This window comes from Sus scrofa, chromosome 12 (genome assembly GCF_054392235.1).
Source record: "Sus scrofa isolate SSC_HxYL_T2T_F1_AM1 chromosome 12, Sscrofa_HxYL_maternal_Yorkshire_Landrace_v2.0, whole genome shotgun sequence".
NCBI lineage: Eukaryota > Metazoa > Chordata > Mammalia > Artiodactyla > Suidae > Sus > Sus scrofa.
In genome coordinates this window covers 40,670,434-40,692,633 of record NC_139394.1, presented here as the reverse complement: position 1 = coordinate 40,692,633, position 22,200 = coordinate 40,670,434, and the positions used below count along the sequence as shown (strand labels likewise).

At 42.9% G+C, this 22,200-nt stretch overlaps 1 pseudogene across 1 annotated transcript in view; it reads right to left on the bottom strand.

Moving 5' to 3' along the window:
- Nucleotides 1-4,520: 4,520 nt before the first annotated feature.
- LOC102157680 (uncharacterized) overlaps nt 4,521-22,200 on the bottom strand; it is a 147,506-nt pseudogene continuing 129,826 nt past the window's right edge. The window contains exons 6-7 of the transcript XR_014820472.1: nt 16,933-17,102; nt 4,521-8,429 (exon numbers count right to left, since the gene is read on the bottom strand). The product of XR_014820472.1 is annotated as an uncharacterized LOC102157680 (transcript). The remainder of the gene's footprint in view (nt 8,430-16,932; nt 17,103-22,200) is intronic.

The following is a 22,200-nucleotide window of genomic DNA, read 5'->3' as shown; positions in this document are numbered from 1 at the left end:
AATATTTCATCATCTAAGTCAGGGCCAGGTGCAGTTGAAGTTCCTTGGGTGTAGGTCCTTAAGTCTGGCTCCTTGAGTACAGGTCCTCTCCCTTGTGAAACTAAAGCAACAACTTATGTGCCCTCCATACACCCAAAGCACAATGGGGAGACAGGTATAACAAGGTAACTGCTGTTACCTATTCAAAAAGAGGGAAAATGACAGGCACAAAGGAGTCACTGGTACACTGTAATTCTGAAATTCAGCTGAACAAATGTGGAAAGTTCCCTGGTTAAGTTCCAAAGGCTGGAAATAATTCTCCCTGGCTCTCAGCTCCATGTTCTGGAGTCCTGGTTCTAACCCAAGTCATCCTCCCCCTTTAATGAAAGATAGCCCATGCTTACTCGGCCTACGTCTTGCTAATGGAACTTTGAGGGTCCTAAGGCCTCTTTTCACTGTGTACTATCTCTACCCCTTTTGGTCCAAGGTGGTAATGTTTCTCCAAACATATTTATTTTTAAAATTTTGTGAGTCTTCTGTGACTATTCTTGGGGTCAGCTTCATTAGATGAAAATCACACCTATAAATATCATTCAGATAGGCTTTTCTCTACCTGGAGCTTCTGATGTGATGACTGAGGGATAACGCCCTTAAGCTTCCTAAATGCTTTATCATTTCATTGAGAGACTGTGTGAAATATACCTTTAATCTCCTTAGGGGACCTTTTGACTGATCGAATAGTATTCTGATGTACAACCTTAAATCCTTCTGAGACTTTATCAAAAGGCTTTACAATCATACCCATTGCTTCATCTTTGGACTGTGTTTTACTAGCAGTGCCCTGGATTTGTAGCTCAGGAGCTACATTGTAATTTTAGCATTGTTTGCCATATAGAGAAGCTGAGAATATTTAACACCAGCAAATTCTGTATCCTTTTTGTTTAACAGTTTTTCCCTTAGTTTACTTCTCTCCCTTCACATTTTACTATAAGTAACAAGAAGAAAAACTTTGCTTGAAAGTCTCCTTAGCTAGATCACCCAGTTCAAAAAAACATATCTTCAGAGTTCCCGCTGTGGCACAACGGGATCGGTGGCATCTTGGGAGCACTGGGTCACAGGTTTGATCCCTGGCCTGGCACAGTGGGTTAAGGATCTGGCATTGCTGCAGCTATGGCTTAGCAACTGCAGCTCAGATCTGATCCCTGGCCTGGGAACTCCATATGCTGTGGGGCAGCCAAAAATGAAAAAAACAAAAAAAACAAAACAACCCAAAACAGGAGTTCCCATCATGGCTCAGTGGTTAACAAATCTGACTAGGCACTAGAGGTTGCAGGTTCAATCCCTGAGCGAGGCGCTCGGTGGGTTAAGGATCCAGCATTGCGGTGTAGGTCGCAGACATGGCTCAGATCCCGCGCTGCTGTGGCTCTGGCGTAGGCCGGCGGCTACAGCACCAATTAGAACCCTAGCCTGGGAACCTCCATATGTGGTGGGTTGCAGCCCTAGAAAAGACAAAAAAAAAAAAAAAAAAACACCCTTATTTTCTACTTTTTGGTTACTGCAGGCAACAGTGAATCTTCTGCCACTGTGTAATAAGGCTAGGCTTTCCTCTGGTTTCCAATAACATTACCTCATTTTTTTGGAAAGCCTTCATTTGCAGCCATATCAATGATCATGATACTTCTACTAACAATTTCTTCAAGGTACTTTAGGCTTTCACCAATACTGTCCCCAAGGTTTACTGTCCAGTTGCAAAATTACTTCTGCACTTTAGAATTTGTTATGGCTGAATCTCACTTCCAAGTAGCAACATCTCTTTTAGTTATCTATTTCTCTGTACCATATTATTCTAAAACTTAGTAGCAGTTTAAAACAACACATATTTGGAGTTCCCGTCCTGTATCAGTGGTTAACAAACCCAACTGGTATCCATGAGGATGTGGGTTCAATCCCTGGCCTCGCTCAGTGGGTTAAGGATCCAGCGTTGCCATAAGCTGTGGTGTAGGTCACAGACATGGCTCGGATCCTGTGTTGTTGTGGCAGTGTCATAGGCCGGCAGCTGTAGCTCTGATTTGAACCCTAGCCTAGGAATCTCCATATATATGACTTGGGTGTGGTCCTAAAAAAAAAAAAAGACAATAAAATAAAACCACGAATATTTGTTATCTCACACAGTTTTGGAGGATCAGGAATCTAAGACCTGGCTTAAGGTGGTTCTGGCTCAGGGTTTCTCATGAGCTTGCAGTCAAGATGTTGTTGCAAGGCTCAAATGGAGCTGGAGGACCTGCCCCAAAAATCTCTTGCCACATCTGGGCAACACTGGCTCTTCCCTTAGTCCTATGGCTTTAATGGTAGCATCTCCCTCATATTGTTCTTTTCTGAGATGTCCCACTGTCCTCCTATTTACACTTTGAATACCTCCAAAAAGTTTTAACCTGGTTTCTCATGTTAGGTTCCCTGTATTGAGAAGAGGTGCTGTATTCTGTTCTGGTCCTGACTCATAATGGTCAACTAAGTCTTTACTGGGTTAAACAAAGTTTTGCTTGAGTGGAAATAATTCTTTACTGTAGGACTTCTCAGAGCTTTTAATATGTTAATATGCATAGTAGGTCTCCCTGAGGAATCTACAAAATGCAGCATTTTCCAAACTCTTTGCATCATAGACTCTGTTTTTGTTTTATTTTGTTTTGTTCTTACATGCACTTTATAACTAGGATGCAAAAGCTAAGAATTAGAAACACCACGATTCAATTTGACTGCTGTAAAATTGGCAGTAACCATAGCCACAACATCAGATCCTTAACCTGCTGAGCCACTAGGGCACTCCTAGAAGGCTTCTTTTTTTTAAAAGGGCGTTCCTGTTGTGGCTCAGTGGAAACCATGAGGATGTGGGTTCAATCCTTGGCCTTGCTCAGTGGGTAGGGGATCTGGCATTGCCATGAGCTATGGTGTAGGTTGCAGACACGGCTCAAACCCAGAGTTGCTGTGGCTGTGGTGTGGCTGGCAGCTGTAGCTCTGATTTGACCCCTATCCTGGGAACTTCCATATGCCAAGGGTGTAGCCCTACAAAAGCAAAAAAACCATGAACACTATGTAAATAATCAGTAATTTATTTTTCTTTAAAAAGCCTGCTGCATTCATTCAAAACCTTTATCTTTCAACATGGGATAAGTCACTAAAGTATATGTCCAGAGTAGAGCTTAGATTCTTTTTTTGGGGGGAGGGGGTCACACCTGTGGCACATGGAAGTTCCCAGGCTAGGGATCGAATCAGATCTGCAGCCGCTGGCCCACACCACAGCCACAGCAGTGCCGGATCCAAGCCACATCTGTGACATATGCTGCAGCTTGCAGCAATGCCAGATCCTTAACCCACTGAGCGAAGCCAGGGATCAAACCCGAATCCTCATGGATACTAGCCAGGTTCTTAACCTGTTAAGCCACAACGGGAACTCCAGATGTCACATTCTAATTAATAAAAGGATTTATATTCTTCTCACAAGAACAACCTCAACCTTATACAGTTCTACCCTATGAGACTATTCTAAAGGTAAACTACTGTTGTTTCCCTCACTGATTCGCCAAACAGAAGCAGTGTGGTATATGAAAAGCATAAGCTTTGGATTAAAGCTTTGGATTCTGACTCTGCTTTGTGACCTTGGGCAAATTAGCTAACTTCTCCAAACCTCTGTTTACTAATCTGTAAAATGGGGGTAATAACACCAAACTGTCATGAGGATTCGATGATATAATGATGTAATAATGCTGAGCACAATGCTGATTAGAGTAAGGGCTCCATGAATGATAGCTCTTATTCACAATTTGGGAAAGCACTGCTACCTATGAGAAGTGTCTTCTAGTCTTCAGTTCTTACCTACTCCTAGGTCTACATAGCATCCATGATTAGTATTTCAAATGTTGAAGGAATGACAAAAATAACAATAGTTAAAAAGCTCAAATTATGAATGGGTTACTTTTTTTTTTTTTTTTGGGGGGGGGTCTTTTTGCCTTTTCTAGAGCTGCTCCTGTGGCATATGGAGGTTCCCAGGCTAGGGGTCTAATCGGAGCTGTAGCCACTGGCCTACACGACAGCCACAGCAACTAGGGATCCGAGCCACGTATGCAACCTACACCACAGCTCACAGCAACGCCGGATCCTTAACCCACTGAGCAAGGCCAGGGATCGAACCCGCCACCTAGTCGGATTCATTAACCACTGAGCCACCATGGGAACTCCATGAATGCATTACTCTGTAAAGTTTTCTCTGCATGCAAAGCATTTAATATTCAATTAAAATATGAATTAGATTTTTTTTAATCTCATTTTTCTTGTAGTAATGACTTTCTAGAAAAGTAAGATACTGCAATACCACAAAACCATCCATTAGATTATCCGTCTGGGCTTAATTTCCCCAAAGACTACAGAAAATAAAATGCCATAAATCTTGAGGCATTTTGAGAAGTACTGAATAAACTTTGGAGGTATTCACCTTTGTAAAACTCTTTCCCTCTGTTTTCCAGATGGAAGGCGGAGAAGAAGAATACTTTCCAAAGCCTTTTTCTGTATATTCAAATGTATGAATCATGATCAAAGAGATGGATTACAAAGAATAATCAGGAACCTCAACATGTGCATATTTTGAATCAGTAGTAATTGGGTTTCAGTCAAATTCGTTTCCGCGGAGCCACACCGGGAACTCCTGCGTTTGACGGTTTTCAATGCAAAACAATTTCATACTTCATATGCATTTATACCTTGACCTTTTTATATACTTTAAAAACTTAAACATAAATAGCACTTAGAAAACACAAAATGAACAGGTCCCCTTTCAGAAAAGAAAATGTGAGTAAACCAGATTAAGAATAAACTTTTAAACTTAATTTATGAAGCAGCTGCATATATTCTTATTATTTTATTATGAAGAGCAGTTAACACGAAGTATTAGTGTAGGCCAGTTTATACTTTCGCTGTGCAACTCAAAATGATGATTCACAAAGGAACAGGGAATGCACGGACCCAAAATGATAAGAACCCAGTTTAGGTCCATGTGTGGAAATGTGTACATAGAGTAATGTCAACAGAAAAGAGACACAAAATAGCATATACACACTGATTAAATCATACGTGTGTGTATGTATGCATAACAGTGTGGTGGAAGGTGGGAATCAGGAGAGCTGAGTTCAAGCTGTGACAGGGCCTTCTGCACTTGACTGCGTATCTGTGGGTGAGGGATTTATCTGCTTGTTTTCAGTTTCCTCATCTGTGAAATGCAGGAGTGAATCTCAACTGTTTTCAGGGCCATTCTCAGTGCTAACGTTTAGTGATTCCCTAGTTCAAAGATTTAGAATGATGTAAATAGCTTACTGTTTACTACCTTCTTTCTTGTAAAGTTGTTTAGGTTAATAATAATATTAAAAGGATACTATGTCTTTAGTAAGACCTAGGAGAGACAGAACATCAATCAAGAAATAAATCTGAGTGATAGGGAGTTCCCTTCATGGCTCAGTGGTAAACGAACCCATAGCCATGCCAAACTTCGTATGCCAGCAGCTGTAGCTCCGATTTGACCCCTAGCCTGGGAAATGTCCATATTCGGGTGCGACCCTAAAAAAGCAAAAGATAAAAAAATTTAAAAAATAAAACTGAGTGATAGATAAATTTACTATTTTATTTAAACTTTGTTTAAAAAAAAACCAAAAAGGCAATAGGAGTCACTGAGGGTTTTGGAGTAGGAAAGTGGCATGATAAAAGTAGCCCTTTTATTTTATTTATTTTATTTTATTTTTTTCAAAGGGCCATACCCTCGGCATATGGAGGTTCCCAGGCTAGGGGTCAAATCAGATCTGTGGCTGCTGGCCTACACCACAGCTATAGTAGTGCTGGATCTGAGTTGCATCTTCGACCTACACCACAGCTCATGGCAACGCCAGATCCTCATGGATACTGGTTGGGTTTGTTAACTGCTGTGACACAACAGGAACTCCAAAAGTAGCCTTTTAAATCAGGCAATGATGGAGTTCCCCTGTGGCACTGCAGGGTAAGGATCTGGTATCATCACTGCAGCGGCTTGTGTCATTGCTGCGGAGTGGGTTCGACCCCCCAGCCCAGGAACTTCCACATGCTGCAGGCACAGCCAAAAATAAAGACAAAAACAAAAACAAATACAAGTAAATCAGACAGTGGTGTGCATCAGACCTGAAAACAAGGGAGAATGAAGGGACGATGATCCATGAAAGGGCGACTGACATGATCCTTGGCACGAGGTGGTGAGGGCTTGAACGAGGGAGAAGGCGGTCACCTCTTCATTTATTTAGTTGGCACTTATGGACCCTTTCTGTGCTAAGTGCCGGGGTAACAAATATCCTGTGAGTACATACTTATTCTCCATCCCCTTTTCCAATGTCATTATCTTCATTGGATTTATCGTTTTATCATTTTAATTAATTGAAGTTAATTTAAATATTCATTTATGTATTATTTTACTGTCTGTCTCAGCCTCCAGCATATAAGTTCCATGAGGGCAGACAGTACCATAAGTACTCAACAAATATTTGCTGAATTAAAGAATAAGTGAAAATGATATTGAAACTTGTAGACAGAGTCAAACATATTTTCGGATACATTACTATAGCTCTGTAGCTTCAGGCTAATTTAGCACCAAAAGCCCCTGCTGTGTTTATAATAAAATTGACTTAAGAAATTATCACTATGACTGCCTTCCTTTCAGCCTACAACTACAATATTGCCCCATCAATTTTGCTCCCTTTCTGTTCAGAAATTCTTCTTTCTCTGATACAAATGAAGCTGGAAGAAGAGAGATGATTATCTCTGCTTTACTCTCAGTACTTTCTTCTGAATTGCCTGTATCTAGATATTTGTTTCTTAATTTAATACAACAGCTAAAGACTCATTAGCCTTTTCCTTGCAACTCCAGGTCACAAACTCAGTGTCTTAGGTCAATAGCACCGAACACTTTCTCTCTCAAAGCTGTTGGGAGATGGGGTAGAGGTGAGAGTCAGAGTTGCGGGGGCGAGGACCCTCGGAGGGTCAATAATTAGCAATGGTTTTACTCCAGTCTCTCTGTGGTTTTTACAACTCCCACTGTCTTCAGTTTTAGAACTGCTCACTTCAGTCAGGGGGTTCTAACACTTCCCTCGCTGAGCAACACTTGAAACTGCTTCCCTTAAAAATAATGGCGTTTCACATTTGTAGGGTACTTATACATCTACAAAATGCGTTTTACACCCATGATCTTAATTAAGTCTTGTTTAACCTCTTTGTTCTCAAACAGATTATTACTTTTTTTTCCTAAGAGAAGAGGAAAACTAGAGTAACAGACGTAGGAAAAGAAAGTTTCTAGATAGTGAGTTATAAACTGACTAAATGCTAACACTGTAATCATGATGAGACCAAAGCTGTTTTGATTGGCGTGGGTTCCTCACTCTGGACAGAGTTGATTTATTACCTTCCAAGGGCTGGTTTTTTTCCTTTGTCCTCTGCTGTCTGGATCATCCATAATTAGTTGTGCTGGAAGGTTGATACTACTCCAAAAGGAATGTAGGTCCCACTTGTCTCTCAGTCTAGTCAGTACCTGGCTCTGTCTTCCTTTCAAGCTAGAAACTGGCAGCACCTCATCTTGTTCCCCTCTCCAGGTAATCTATGAACTTGCCCTTATCTCTGCTAGAAGCCTATTGCTGACTAAGAAATAAATGTTTCTTCCTTTTGTTCTGATATCTCGCCCCTAAATTCTTTTCTCCTGTTCATCTGACCGCAGGCTATTTCCATTTTTATTTCTTCTGGTTGTTTTTCTGATACTTCCTGCAACTGCACCTGTTTCTCTTTTCATCTTGCATCTGGGCAGCTGATAATCTGTTCCACCCCCGTTATCACAGGTGAACAATTCTACCTCCTTTCTTGGGTACTGATCCCTTAGGTGCCCTGGGAAACTGTGACTTCCTAAAGTTGTTAACCAAGGCCAGCCCAACACCTTAGGGACCCTGGTAATAATAAAATAATAATTATCACTACTGAGTTCTTACTGACATGGAGTGCCAGGCAATTTACAGAAATGATTTTATTTAATCCTCTACACAACCTACGAGGTCAAATTTGAGAGGGTGGCTCAACAGAGGCTTTATTTGCACAATTATAAATTAAACCACATATAAAAAATAGTGACTGGATATGTTGGAGTACATGACTAGTGCTGTACACTAAGACCCCCAACTCTCAGGAAACATTTTATGGAGATTATACCATGTATAGGAAAAATTTATCCTGTGTGGGAAGAGAGGTAAATCCTGGTATACATTTACCAAATCTAGAGACCGCAAATGAAACTGTTACTAAAACTTCTTATGGGAGTTCCCGTATAGTGGCTCGGCAGAAACGAATCTGACTAGTATCCACGAGGACGCAGGTTCAATCCCTGGCTATATGCCACGAGTGTGGCCCTAAAAAGAAAAAAAAAAAAAACTTCTTATGGAAGTCAGTTACACTGGCGATCCCCAATCAGCCATACTTCCTGGAATTTATACCCTTATGTAGTCCTACTCCTTGAATCAGGACTGGACCTGTGACTTGTTTTAAGCCATGGCAGAAGTGACACAGTGCCTGTTCCAAGCCTAAGCTTTAAGAATGTCTGATAGCTTCACTTTCATGCTTTCAGGAGCCCTGAACATCATTTGATAAGTCCACATGGAGAGGGAGAAACCCTGGGTCAAAGTGATGAGAAAGAGAGGACTTGACTTGCTGATATCCACAGTGGCAAAAGAAAACAAATGACGCCTGAATTTCCGCCAGGCTTGCACTCTCTAATAGGTTGGTCTGAGGTCACACACCTAGAAGTGGAGGCTTTAAAGGACCTTTTTTTTTCAGGGGCAAAATAAAAAATGTCTAACTACCAGGACATTCGGGACCCTGCTTAATCAAAATGGACACGGGCTGGACCAAGCTGCACCTTCCCAGTGTACCTACCAGGTAGGTGTTCCCTTTCTCTAAGCTTGAGAGCACACCAGGGTTGGAGTGTCACTCAGTCCCATGGGGACACAGGGAGAAGAGTCTGGAGGTATCCCTGCCCATGTGCATAATCCATGGGACCCTAACTACTGGGAAAAGTGGCTTGATCAGTGTCTTGGAACCTAATGAGCCAGATCAGCCATTCTTCTCATGGAGGTAGGGGAACGCCAAGGGTGATAAGGAAGAAACTGTGGAAGCGTCCCCTTCCCTAAACCCTCTACATGTGATCTCATTTAATCCTCACAGGGGAGTTCCCTTCGTGGCGCAGCGGTTAAGGAACCTGACTAGCATCCATGAGGACGTGGGTTTGATCTCTGGCCTCGCTCACTGGGTTAAGGATCTGGCAATGCTGTGAGCTGTGATGTAGGCCGGCAACTTTAGCTCCGATTTGACGCCTAGCCTGGGAACTTCCATACGCCGTGGGTGCGGCCCTAAAAAGAAAAAAAAAAAAAAATCCTCACAGTAACTCTGAAAGGCAGGTCTTTTTCTTGCCACATTACTCATGAGAAAACCAAACATGAGAAAGGTTAACTTGTTTGAGGTCACACAATTAGTAAGTATTAGGAATTACAGGGGTGGGTCAGGAGAGGACAGTAAGGAGAGGTGATTTTTGAGGATGGCACATTGTGAAGTCACTCACATTGTCATCTCAGTTTTTCGTTCAAGTGAAAAACAAAGTCAAACGAACGTGATGTACCGTTAAATGCACCCAAGGAAACAGGGCCCAAAGTCACCCTTTTTTGTGGCTTGATTATGGAACAGGTGGGAGGAAGGCATCTCTCTCTACTTCAGCAGAGAAGTGGCTGCACGCTGGCTGTGGTTAGTGATATGAGTCAGTGGATAGCCACTCAGAAATGCCTGTGAGACCTCCCCTCCCCCCATACAGCCCTGAGAAATGCAGAAGGGGCCTGAGGTTCCAGTGATCAACTTGTGGAGGCTGCTTCTGTCTATATTATCCAATTGTTCCATCAAACTACAGTCGCCTGGAGAGACGTGTGTTACACAAACATTACATCTCTGACAGAAAACTCTATATTTGTTCCACCCCCACAGTCTCCGTTCAAGTTCCCAGAAGTTTGCAATTATCCTCAAAAGACGTTTCCAGACAAGGCTTACTCAGCTTTGGTTTTCAGTAGGATGAAATTTGTTTTGTTTTGTATTTTTCACTTCTTTAAACTTGGTCGACCATACTCAGGCAACCCTCGGCGGGTATATAAAGGCCAGTCATGAACCACACACCTGTTCCCATTCGCTCTTCACCTGCTTTTCTTTCTCTCCTCATCCTGGATCCTTGGCCCTATATTCCAATTTGATGTTGGCATGCCTTTCTTTGTGTCAACCCCACTTCTTTCTTCCCTGGACTCCACTTTCTGCTTCAGGCCCTTTGGACTTGAACTTCTTGCCCAGTTTTCAATTGTTCTAACTCCTCTGGTTTGGTGTCTCATATTGACTTAGCTGAGACCTTTCATACTAAGCCCTGGTATTGCAGAATGCCACCAGCCATCTGCGGTGGGGTGGCATCTATTTTCCAAGTCCCGTGCCTTTGGAAAGAAAACTACCTGATAAAAAAACAATGGCAGAGGAGCGGAAGATTTTTGCTTTTAACCTGCACTTGCTGCCACTGCTGCCAAATTTATACCTGCTTTTGCCTCTGCCCCCCCATGGTTCCAAGAGATTTAGGAAGGATTTTAAAATATGCCTAGTTAGGAGTTCCTGTCGTGGCGCAGTGGAAACGAATCCAACTAGGAACCATGAGGTTGCGGGATTGATCCCTGCCCTCGTCCAGTGGGTTGGGGATCTGGTGTTGCCGTGAGCTGTGGTATAGGTCGAAGATGCGGCTCAGATCTGGCATCGCTGTGGCTATGGCATAGGCTGGTGGCTGTAGCTCTGATTAGACCCTTAGCCTGGGAATCTCCATATGCTGCAGGTGCTGCCCTAAAAAGCAGGAAAAAAAAGAAAAAGGAGCCTAGTTACAACAACTTTGGAAAACTGTCTGGCAGTATCTACTAAAACTGAACATGGGCATATAGTTTTACCAAACAATTCTACTCCTAGTTATATACCCAACAGAAAGGCATACCTATGTCCATCAAAAGACCCATCCAAGAATGCTCATAGCATGACTATTCATACAGCTAAAAACTGGCAACAATCCAAATGTCCAACAGCAGTAGAATGAATACGGGGTAGTATATTCATACGATACACTATATAACAATGAAAAAGAACGGACTAAGACTACTGCTATCACAACATGGATGAATCTTAAAAACACAATGTTGACCCAAAAAAGCCACCCACAAAAAGAATTCATAATATTCCATTTACATGAAATTCTAAAACAGAAAACACTGATCAATGCTGTTACAAGTCAGAAGAGTGGTTACCACAGGGCGAGTGGTAATCAGGTGGAGATATGAGAGGACTGGATGCTGATAATGTTTTGTTACTTAATCTGGGTACTGATTAAACTAGTGTGTTCACTGTGCAAAAATTCTTCCAGCTGTACACTTAAGATTCCCATATTTTCCTTTACAAGGTATATGCGAATAAAGTGAATGGCAGAAAGAAAACTTTCCTTGCTCTCTCCTGAAAATGTAGTTATAAAGGACCCTCAAGGTTAGTGGCTGTGTAAATAGGTTTTCTGGTATTCCTACTTGTCATTTTGGAAAACCTAGCAATTCCTAATAACCTAAAACACACACACACACACGCACACACACACACACACAGATTCCTCTGGTATAATGGAAACATTCCCCACCCCACCTCCCAAGTGAACATCATGATATTTGGCAGGACATGGTTGGCAGTGGCATGACACACAGCCAACACGCTACACATTCCCAGGTGGAATGAAAGGAACATCACTGTAAGCAGCCTAGCTCTAAGAAGGATGCAGGAGGGTGTTCTGGGATGGGTTAACCGAGTTGGCTAGATAAAACAGCTTGCAGGCTGCAGAGCATGGGGCCAGAGTAAATCTGGACACTGTCAAGGGTTGAAGCTGAAATAGAGCATCAAAGAGATTATCTTAGTGAATCCCTAGCTAAAGAAACAGGCAGAGGAGTGTCCACTGTGGCGCAGTTTGTTGAGAGTCGAACTGCAGTGCTTTGGGGCACTTCGGAGGTGCAGGTTCAATCCCTGGCCCGGTACAATGGATAAAAGAATCAGGCGTTGCCACGGTGCAGGTTCAATCCCTGGCCCGGTACAATGGATAAAAGAATCAGGCGTTGCCACGGCTATGGCGTAGTTTGCAGCAGCGGCTTGGATTAAGTCCCTGGCCCAGGAACTTCCATATGCTGCGGGTACAGCCAATTATTATTTTTTTTTTTAAAGAAACAGGCAGAGCAGCAGAGGCTAGGTACGGGACAATCAGATGGAAATGGAGACCATCTGAAGGCAGAGCGAGTGGATTTGGTAGAAAGCGGAGCATGGAACAATGAAGTCCTACTCTATAGCACAGGGAACTATATCCAATCTCTTGTGATGGAACACGATAGAAGATAACAGAAAAAGTATGTGTTCGCGCGCGCACACACACATGACTGGGTCACTGATTTACAGCAGAAATAGACACAGCACTATTAATCGACTATAATAAAAAAGAAAAAGGGGGCGTTCCTGCTGTGGTGCAGCAGAAATGAAACCATCTGGCATCCATGAAGATGTGGGTTCAATCCCTGGCCTTGCTCAGTGGGTTAAAGGAAGGATCTGGTGTTGCCCTGAGCTATGGTGTAGGTCACAGACGTAGATCGGATCCTGCATTGCTGTGGCTGTGGTGCAGGCTGGCAGCTGTAGCTCTGATTTGACCCCTTGCCTGGGAACTTCTATATGCCGTGGGTGCAGCCTTAAAAAAAAAAGAAAAAGAAAAAGAGAAAAAAGAAAATGGAGCATGGGTATGAGCAGCTGTCTATAGGACGTATAGTCTCAATGGATTGGGAAAGGATTGGGAGAGGGCTGAGCCGTTCTAAACAAAAATGCTGTAATATTTCTGGTATTCTACCCAGCCTCCCCTTCTGGGCTCTGTTTTTGGTGACATCCTTTACTCACATTCCACCTCCAGACTCTCCTTCTGGCTTCTAGGTTACTGGTTCCTTGAATATTTCTCAGCTCTGCTGGCTTCTATGATTTGGGCATCTCCCACTATCTTGAGTGAGTAATTCCACACATTCGCCAACAACCTCCTGATCCCTTCCATGTCAACCTCACCCAGCTCCTTCAGGCACTCTCACCCAGCTGGGGTGGGAGTAGGGGCTGCAGGGGAAATCCTTCGTAGAAAGAACAAGAGCAACTGGAACCAAGCAAGCCAACGGCCTCAGAACTCAAGATCACTTATGTGCTGCTGGAGTCATTACATACTTTCTATATTCTGTCGCTGTTCCAGTCTGTACCCTTTCAGACTGTGTTATTGTACTTGGCCAATCCATGCAAATTAACATGGGAGTCTTATAACAAAGTCCACTAATGTCTGCCTTCCATGCTGGGAATGCTGCCAGGCTATCGTCCTTTCTGTCCCCTTTGCTTCTATTTATTCATTGGCTCCCTGTTTTTCTACCCACATTGGCTCCATACCCTGGCATCACTCTGGGACAGTGAAGGTAACAGGTACTCTGTACCAGTCCTTTAGGATTCTACCGTACTCAGCTACTTCTGCTCTATTGTATCCTATCAGGAGAGAATAATCAGAATTCTCTTTGTTTCTATGGTATTTCTTGCTGCCTACCTGAATATTTGATATTCTCTTCCCTAAAATGTTGCAAACTAAGATCTGAACCAACAGCAGCAATAAAAGGTAGTAGAAATTTGCATTTTGGAAACTGATATAACAGGGTTGAATTCCTGGATCTATCCATCACCTACCAGCAAGGAGACTTTGGACATATTACTTGAACCTTTCTTTTTTTTCTTTTTTGGCAGCCCCAGAGCACATGGAGTTCTTGGGCCAGGGATCAGATCCAAGCCACAGTGGCGACCTAAGCCAAAACTGCAGCAACCCTGGATCCCCAACCCCCTGGGCTGGCCTGGGAATTGAAACCCGCAGCCTGGTGCTCCCAAGATGCCATTGATCCTGCTGCACCAGAGCAGGAACTCCAGTACTTGACCTTTCCAAGCCTCAGTTTCCTCATCTGTAAAACAGACATCTAGTCTTGGAGAGTTGTTGGGAAGATTAAGTAATATTATGTCAAGATAATCAAGTAATATTATGAGGCTTACATGAACTACTTAATAAATGCTTGTTGTTGTTGTTGTTGGAAGATTTGTTATAAGAATAGTTACTGGAGTTCCTTTCGTGGCTCAGCAGTTAACGAGCCTGTCTAGGATCCATGAGGATGCAGGTTTGATCCCTGGCCTTGATCAGTAGGTTAAGGATCCAGCATTGCCGTGAGCATTGCCATAAGCATTGCCGTGAGCTGTGGTGTAGGTTGCAGACGCAGCTCAGATCCCATGTTGTTGTGGCTGTGGCTCTGGCAGCTACAGCTCCAATTTGACCCTTAGCCTGGGAACCTCCACATGCTGCTGGTGCAGCCCTAAAAAGATGACCAAAAAAAAAAAAAAAAGTAGAAGAAGAACCATTATTATCCACCTCCCCAGTCCTGAAAAATAAAATGCATTTGCCACAAAGTACACAAATGACTCCCTCTCTATGAGCATCCACTAGAAGATGCAGAAACAAGCCCTGCAAAGAAGCACATTCTGAGACACAAAAAAATGCAATTCAAGGATACAAATTAAGCATCAAAATCACTCTATGCATTAAGAAACACAAATATTAAGAAAATAATAGAATCAAGAAAAAGTCATGGTCCTAAGACATGGCTGATCTCAATCAATGGCTATTGACTACAGAAGGGCTTAAGGGAAGTTGGCTCCAAAGCAGTCTATGCTCAGTCTACCTGTAGAGAATTCTAGAAAGAAACAATGTTCATGTTGAATGAGGCAGCGGGTTGAGGGTAGGAGAGAACAAGGTGGCAACAAGAAATGCAAGGGTTTGGGCAGTAATAAGACAAAGGCCAATTAATCAACAGAAATCAAGAGAGTAAATAAATTTCAGAGGGCAGAACAAGATAGGATGACCAAAGTACATGCAAACAGTCTGCGGGGAGGAGAGCTGTTGATCAGTCAAACAGCTGGCATCAGAGAGGGTCACAGGGAATGGGGAAGAGGCAGAGTTGGAGGGAGAACATACAGTCCTCAGACCCAGCAGAGAGGTGAACTCGCAATTCAGAAGCAACCCTCTCCCTTGGCCTCCACAGCCATTATAGTTCTCTCTCCCTGTTGGGAATGCTTCTGTAGGGAGTCTGGTCTGTGACCTTGCTAATAATTGTGACTGGATGATTAGGAGTCGGGGTGAGCCTTGACAGAGTTCTCTGGACAAGTATTTCAGGGCTGTCTTCACTGGCTTCATGGATGCAGGCTTTTGCGAGGGTCACTGATGGAAAGAGAGGACTTGATTGGACCATGAATCTGGTCAGTAAATCCCCAGGTCCACAGCCTTCCTGGTTCATAAAATGGCAGGATTAGCCATGGTCTCTTTCTGAGAGAAATATTTAGTGTGTCTAGTAGTTTTCCTGGCTATACACCAGAGTGGGGAAATAGAGTACCGTCCTAGGAACATGTTTTCTTTTTAGATGTGCAATGCCAAGTGCATCTTTAAAGAGTCCAAGAAAGTATCTTAAAGCTCCCGAAGAAATCTCCTGTCTGGTACTGTATCAATGTATATATAGATGAGCTAAGTTCCATAGAAAATTTGGGAGGCTAAGTGACACAGTGGAAAGTGCATGGGTTTTAGTGTCCGACAGTTAGTTTGAATTTCAGCTTTACCACTTAACAGCTATGTGATTTTGCACAAATTATTTAAACACGCTGAGTCTCAGTGTCCCCAACTATAAAATGGAGATAATATTTATCGGAAAGACTTGTGAAAGTTAACCGAGATAAGTACATATTTCACTGTGCCAGACACATTGAAGCTAATGGCACTCCATAACTGGTAATTCTCTTTCCTTTCTGCTGATCTTTAATGAACAAAACCATTCCTTACGTCTTATTGTAAGGTTCTCCATCTAACAAACTACTCAGACTTTTTAGACATAATTACTGCTATCTTGATCCTGGATGTTCTTATAAAAACATAAAAACTTGTAACTACAGTGTATAACTGCGGAATAATTGCTCCTCAAAAACATCCATGTCCTGGAGTTTCCACTGTGGCACCATGGGTTAAGATCCGGCGTTGTCTCTGAGATGGTGCAGGTTCAATCCCTGGCCTGGCACAGTAGTTTAAAGGATCCAGTGTTGCCACAGCTGCTGCAGAGGTCACAGCTCTGGCCCAGATTCAGTCCCTAGCCTGGGAACTTCCAAATGCTGTGGGTGCAGCTATTTTTTTGGTTGTTTTTTTTTTTTAAAAAAAAAGCCCAAGTCCTAATCCCTGTAACCTGTAACCTGTGAATAGGATGAATATGTTGAACCATAACTGGCAAAAGGGATTTTACAGATGTGCTTAAGGCTAACGACCTTGAGATGGGAGATTATTCTGGACTATCCAGGTGGGTCCAAAATAATCCCATGAATTCTTTTTTTTTTTTTTTTTTTTTTGTCTTTTTGCCATCTCTTAGGCCGCTCCTGCAGCATATGGAGGTTCCCAGGCTAGGGGTCGAATCACAGCTATAGCCACTGGCCTACGCCAGAGCCACAACAGCGCAGGATCCGAGCCGCGTCAGCGACCTACACCACAGCTCACGGCAACACCGGATCGTTAACCTACTGAGCAAGGCCAAGGATCGAACCTGCAACCTCATGGTTCCCAGTCAGATTCGTTAACCACTGTGCCACCACGGGAACTCCAAATAATCCCATGAATTCTTAAAAGCAGTTGAGATCAGGGAGATGTGACTATGGAGAATCAGAAAGGTGTAATGTAAAGAGGACTCAACTCACCATTACTGGCTTTGAAGATGGAAGCAGGGTGAATGAGCCAAGGAATGCAGGCATCCTGCAGAAGCTGGAAAAGACTAGGAAACAGATTCTTCCCCAGAGCCTCCGGAAAGGAATAAAGCCCTGATAATATCTTGATTTTAGTCTGATGTTGTCCATGTTGAACTTCTAGCCTACGGAGATGTAAGATAACAAATTTTGTATTATTTAAGCTATGAAAGGTATGGTAATTTGTTATAGCAGCAATAGGAATCTATGTATACAGGCACCAAAAGTGGCTCAGGACCATCGGGATAATTGACAGTAAGGTTATCCAAGATTCATAACAATCAAGCAGTCATCACTGATAGTATGATGAAAATGATCTTCATAATGCCTCATACATATTATTCAAAAGTAACATTTATTTTTCCTCCTAATCTTTAATTTTAAAATGTGATGTGGCCAAGTAAACCTGGTGGCCCTAGCTCGAGAGTGATAAGAGGGTTTTCTTAAAAACATGAGGTGAAGAAAAAAGAAAGATATGAGTGGCAGGAGTTGTAGATTGAGTCTCAGCTGTGTCTCTCCTTTTTTTTTTTTTTTTTTTTTTTGGCTGTGCCTGTGGCATGTAGAAGTTCCAGGGCCAGGGATCAAACCTGAGCCACAGCAGGGACAACCCTGGATTCTTAACCTGCCTTCACTGTGTCTCCACTCCATATTCAAGCATGTCAGGACATTTCCACATAGACTGGCCACAGAAGGGAATAATGTGCTTCATGGGAAAAATAAAAACTGGATTCCTTGGAGCTCACATACTGTCCTAAGGCTCCCCAATGCTGAGACTCCCAACAAGTGGCAATTCACTCAAGTTACCTTTACGAATAAATGGTTTATTACAAAGATACAATATTTATGGAAATTCAGGGAAGGACGAGCTATCAGGGTCGGGAAGAACAAGAATTAGAGGGTGGTTATGGATTCGAGGCAGTTCCAAGACCTCAGCCACAGCTTGTGTGCATCTTTATCCCTCTTAAGTTATTCAGCTACTCCCTGTGTGTCTGCCACATCCTCCACTCACTACTGCCTGCCTTTCTTACCATCTACTCCGGGTATCTCTTCTGCATCCTACATTCTGCTTACTCATAACCGAGTTACTCATAACTTGACTTAGTCAAACCTTTGACTCATTCAAGTCCCCTCCTGACTTCCCCACCTTCTCTTAACCCTAGAGCCATTCTGCTTCATTCATTAACTTAAAAAAAAAAATCTATTGAGCATTGGCTGTGTGTCCCCACGCAGGTTAGTTTAGTCAGAGGGAGAGAGGCCTTAATCAAATAATCGCAAAAGTGCTTCAGGTGTATTCTGATTGCCTCAGCTTTTTTGTTCAAACCAGGGCTTGGGATCAGTTGCTGGATGCTCTATGGACTAACTAGCTGCCTTCAGGAGCAGCAGCAATAGACTGTCATGTTTATTACTAAGACACTCCCCTTTCCCCAAAACAGAGCTGATTGGACCAAGGGTTGGCATTCGACCAAGGACAATTAATACAGTGGCTTGCCAGCAACCTGTAGTTTAGCTCAGATTAATAAGCTTCCCATAAAAGGAAGATATTACAGTATAGCAGACATTGTATAGAATTAACACATTTACCACTGGGGATAAACTTTACACTCCAGAGCCGTCATCTAAATGGGGAAGGATTTCATCCATAGGGAACTTTCTCCTTCATGAGATGGAAAGTTAGAGGGCACTTATTTGATTCAGGGCCTCTGGAGAGGAAGAAGGGCAGAGAGCAGGAGTGGTTTTGAACATAACATAGGGCAGGGGTCATCACTCAAATCATGGCCAGAGTGAGGCGTAGGGAAACTCTGCCTTGTTTCCTGCAGGAAGGTATCATCGCCTTAGGCAGGGGTAGATCAGGGATAGTTTCCTTGAGGTGTGGTTCCCAGGGCTGGTTGGAAGAAGTGGCAAGAGCAAGAGGCCTTTGCATTCTCTGAGACAGTCCTTAGTCTGAGGCTAAGTGCCAAAGGTTTCAACATAGTGCTGGTTTCTATGCTGGACTTCTGCTGTGTTTACTTTAGGCAGTTCTCGATGAAGCATTTTTAGACAAGCCGTAGTATGCAAAGGCATCATGGCCACAACTAGAGCACATGACCTTGAGTGTCCCTGTAGGAATCCACAGTTAGGAATTTACATGGAGAAGAAGGTCTGATTGAGGGGCAGCCCCCTACACTGTTGATTGTAGGTTGGTGACAAAGTTGGCACATCTCAGTTGGCCCCAGGTGCTGGGCTGTGTTACTGGTGTGGCTGGAAAGGAAGTAAACCCAGGGATATTGAATAGTAACAGCATTCTCTAGAAGGCAGATTGACTAAAGGGCTGGTGGTTCCTGGGAGTTTGTGTATTTTGGTTTTTGGAACAGGATGTTGGCACATTTGTTCTGCTGTCTGAAGATAGGCTTGGTTTTGAAATAAAAACACACAGAGGACTAAAGTTCCTCGGACCATCTGGTACTGTGTTCCAAACCTGACTTAGAAGTATTTGATGTTGGTCTATAGTTATTTGCAGTTAGGGCAGATCATGTAGACCGTAGTCACAGTCCTGGAACCGAAGAAGGAATCCAGGAACTAGTCTATGCCAGATGGAGAACAATGACCAAGAAATACAATATATTAGCATTCATCGTGAAGGCCCAGGGGTTGAGGAGAGATACGCATGAAGAGTACTTCTGTATTTGGAAGACCACTGGCTACTAGAAACCATTGGCATCCTCCATCCCAACTCTGTACTACCCTTTAGAGACCATCTGGTTCAGCTTTCTTGTGTTACTGGTGTAAATACTAAGGTCCAGAAAAGCCATGTAACCTTGTATACTTCAATTAATGGTTGAAGTAAGGACAGGACTCATAGGATGGCCTCCCTTTTAAAGAAGGTCTGGTGGGGAGTGAGCAGAGTCAGAGCTGAAAAGCAGACAACAACATGTCTTTTGTGTGAGCATCACATTTACATGCATATTAAGAAACTATGTATGCACAATGGAATACTACTCAGCCATAAAAAAGAACAAAATAATGCCCTCTGTAGCAACATGGATGGAACTAGAGATTCTCATACTGAGTGAAATAAGTCAGAAAGACAACGACAAATACCATATGATATCACTTATATCTGGAATATAATGTAAGGCACAAATGAACCTTTCCACAGAAAAGAAAATCATGGACTTGCAGAATAGACTTGTGGTTGCCAAGGGGTAAGGAGAAGGAGTAGGGTGATTGGGGAGCTTGGGGTTAATAGATACAAACTATTGCCTTTGGAATGGATTAGCAATGAGATCCTGCTGTGTAGCACTGGGAACTATGTCTAGTCACTTATGATGGAGCATGATAATATGCGAAAATAGAATGTGTACATGTATGTGTAACTGGGTCACCATGCTGTACAGTAGAAAAAAAATTGTATTGGGGAAAAAACTATTTAAAAAAATAATAATAATAAAATAAAAGTTTAAAAAATCTATGTGTTCAATGGTTTCTTAGCAAGTAGTGATAGTGTTGATAAAATTGTCCTAGATCCTTATTTAAGCATCAAGTGACATCACTCAATCAAGTTGGGCAAGTCAGAAATCTCAGTGGCCCTAGATCCCCAACCCATATCCAATCCAACACCAGGTCTTATCAATATCATCTTCTACCCATTTCTTTCCTTTTTCTCTATAACCACTCTAGTCTGAGCTACCATCTCCTCTTGACTGGACTTCTGAGACAGATTTCTACTGGCTTGTCCACATTTCCTCTGCCTCCAATCTACTTTCCTCATAGCAGCCAGTGGTCTCCCCCCACCTTTATCTTTTTTATTAATTGATAGACTTTATCTCTTAGAGCAGTTTTAGGTTTATAAAAAAAATTGAGCACACATTACAGAGTTCCCTTATACCCCCTCTGTACTCTACTCCTAGCTTCCCCTATTGTTACTATCTTGCATTAATGTGGTACATTTGTTACAATCAAGAACCAATGTTAATATACTATTTTTTTTTCTTTCTGGGCTGCACCTGCGGCATGTGAAAAGTTCCTGGGCTAGGTACCGAACCTGCACCACAGCAGCAACCTGAGCTGCTGCAGTGACAACACCTGATCCTTAACTGGTTGAGCCATAAGAGAACACCTTAATATACTATTATTGAGTTCCCTCATGGTGGAGTGGGTTAAGGATCTGGCATTGTTACTGCTGTGGTTCTGATTGCTGGCCTGGGAACTTCCACATTATTGGATTGCTTTCACATGCTGCAGGTACAGTCAAAAAAAAAGTTTCTTGGGAGTTCCCGTTGTGGCGCAGTGGAAACGAATCCGACTAGGAACCATGAAGTTTCGGGTTAGATGCCTGGTTCGCTCAGTGGGTTAAGGATCCGGTGTTGCCATGAGCTGTGGTGTGGGTCACAGACGCGGCTCAGATACTACATTGCTGTGGCTGTGGCGTAGGCCGGCAGCTACAGCTCCAATGAGACCCCTAGCCTGGGAACCTCCATATGCCACAGGTGAAGCTCTGAAAATAAAAACAAATTTTTTTCTTTAAAATAAATACATAAATTAATGAATGAATAAAATATACGATTGTTAGCCGAAGCCCATAGTTCATCCTGGGGTTCACTTTGTGTCATAAAGTTCCATGGGTGTGGACAGAGGCATACTGTCATGTATCCACCATCACAGTATCATGCAGAACAGGTTCACCGCCCTAAAAAAGCCCTGCACTTCACCTGGTGGTCCCTTGAGAGTGGTCTTTTCAAAAGACTGAGGTTCGACCTACACCACAACTCACTCCCCTCACTCAGTCTCACCCTGCACCACTTTCTTTCTAGTTTTCTGTCTCCATATAGGTCTTTTTGTTTCATTTCCTCAAATCACACTCCATTTTGCCTCTGAGTTTTGCTCATGCTCTTTCTTCTTTCTGAAAGACTCCTTTCCACCTCCAGGCTCCATCCCCCAGGTCTTATCTTGGTTTGTAATTGCTACGTGTGTGATTATTGGATTGGCCTCCTCCTTGCCTGTGAGCTCCTCAATGGCAAAGCTGTGCCTTTGTAGCCACAGTACCTGGCACATAGTAAATAGGTAATGACATTTATCAAATAATTTGCTTGTTTGTTTGTGTTTGTTTTGGCTTTTTAGGGCCACACCCGCAGCATGTGGAAGATCCCAGGCTAGGGGTCGAATCAGAGCTGTAGCCACCGGCCTAAGCCACAGCCACAGCAACACCAGATCTGAGCTGCATCTTCGACCTACACCACAACTCAC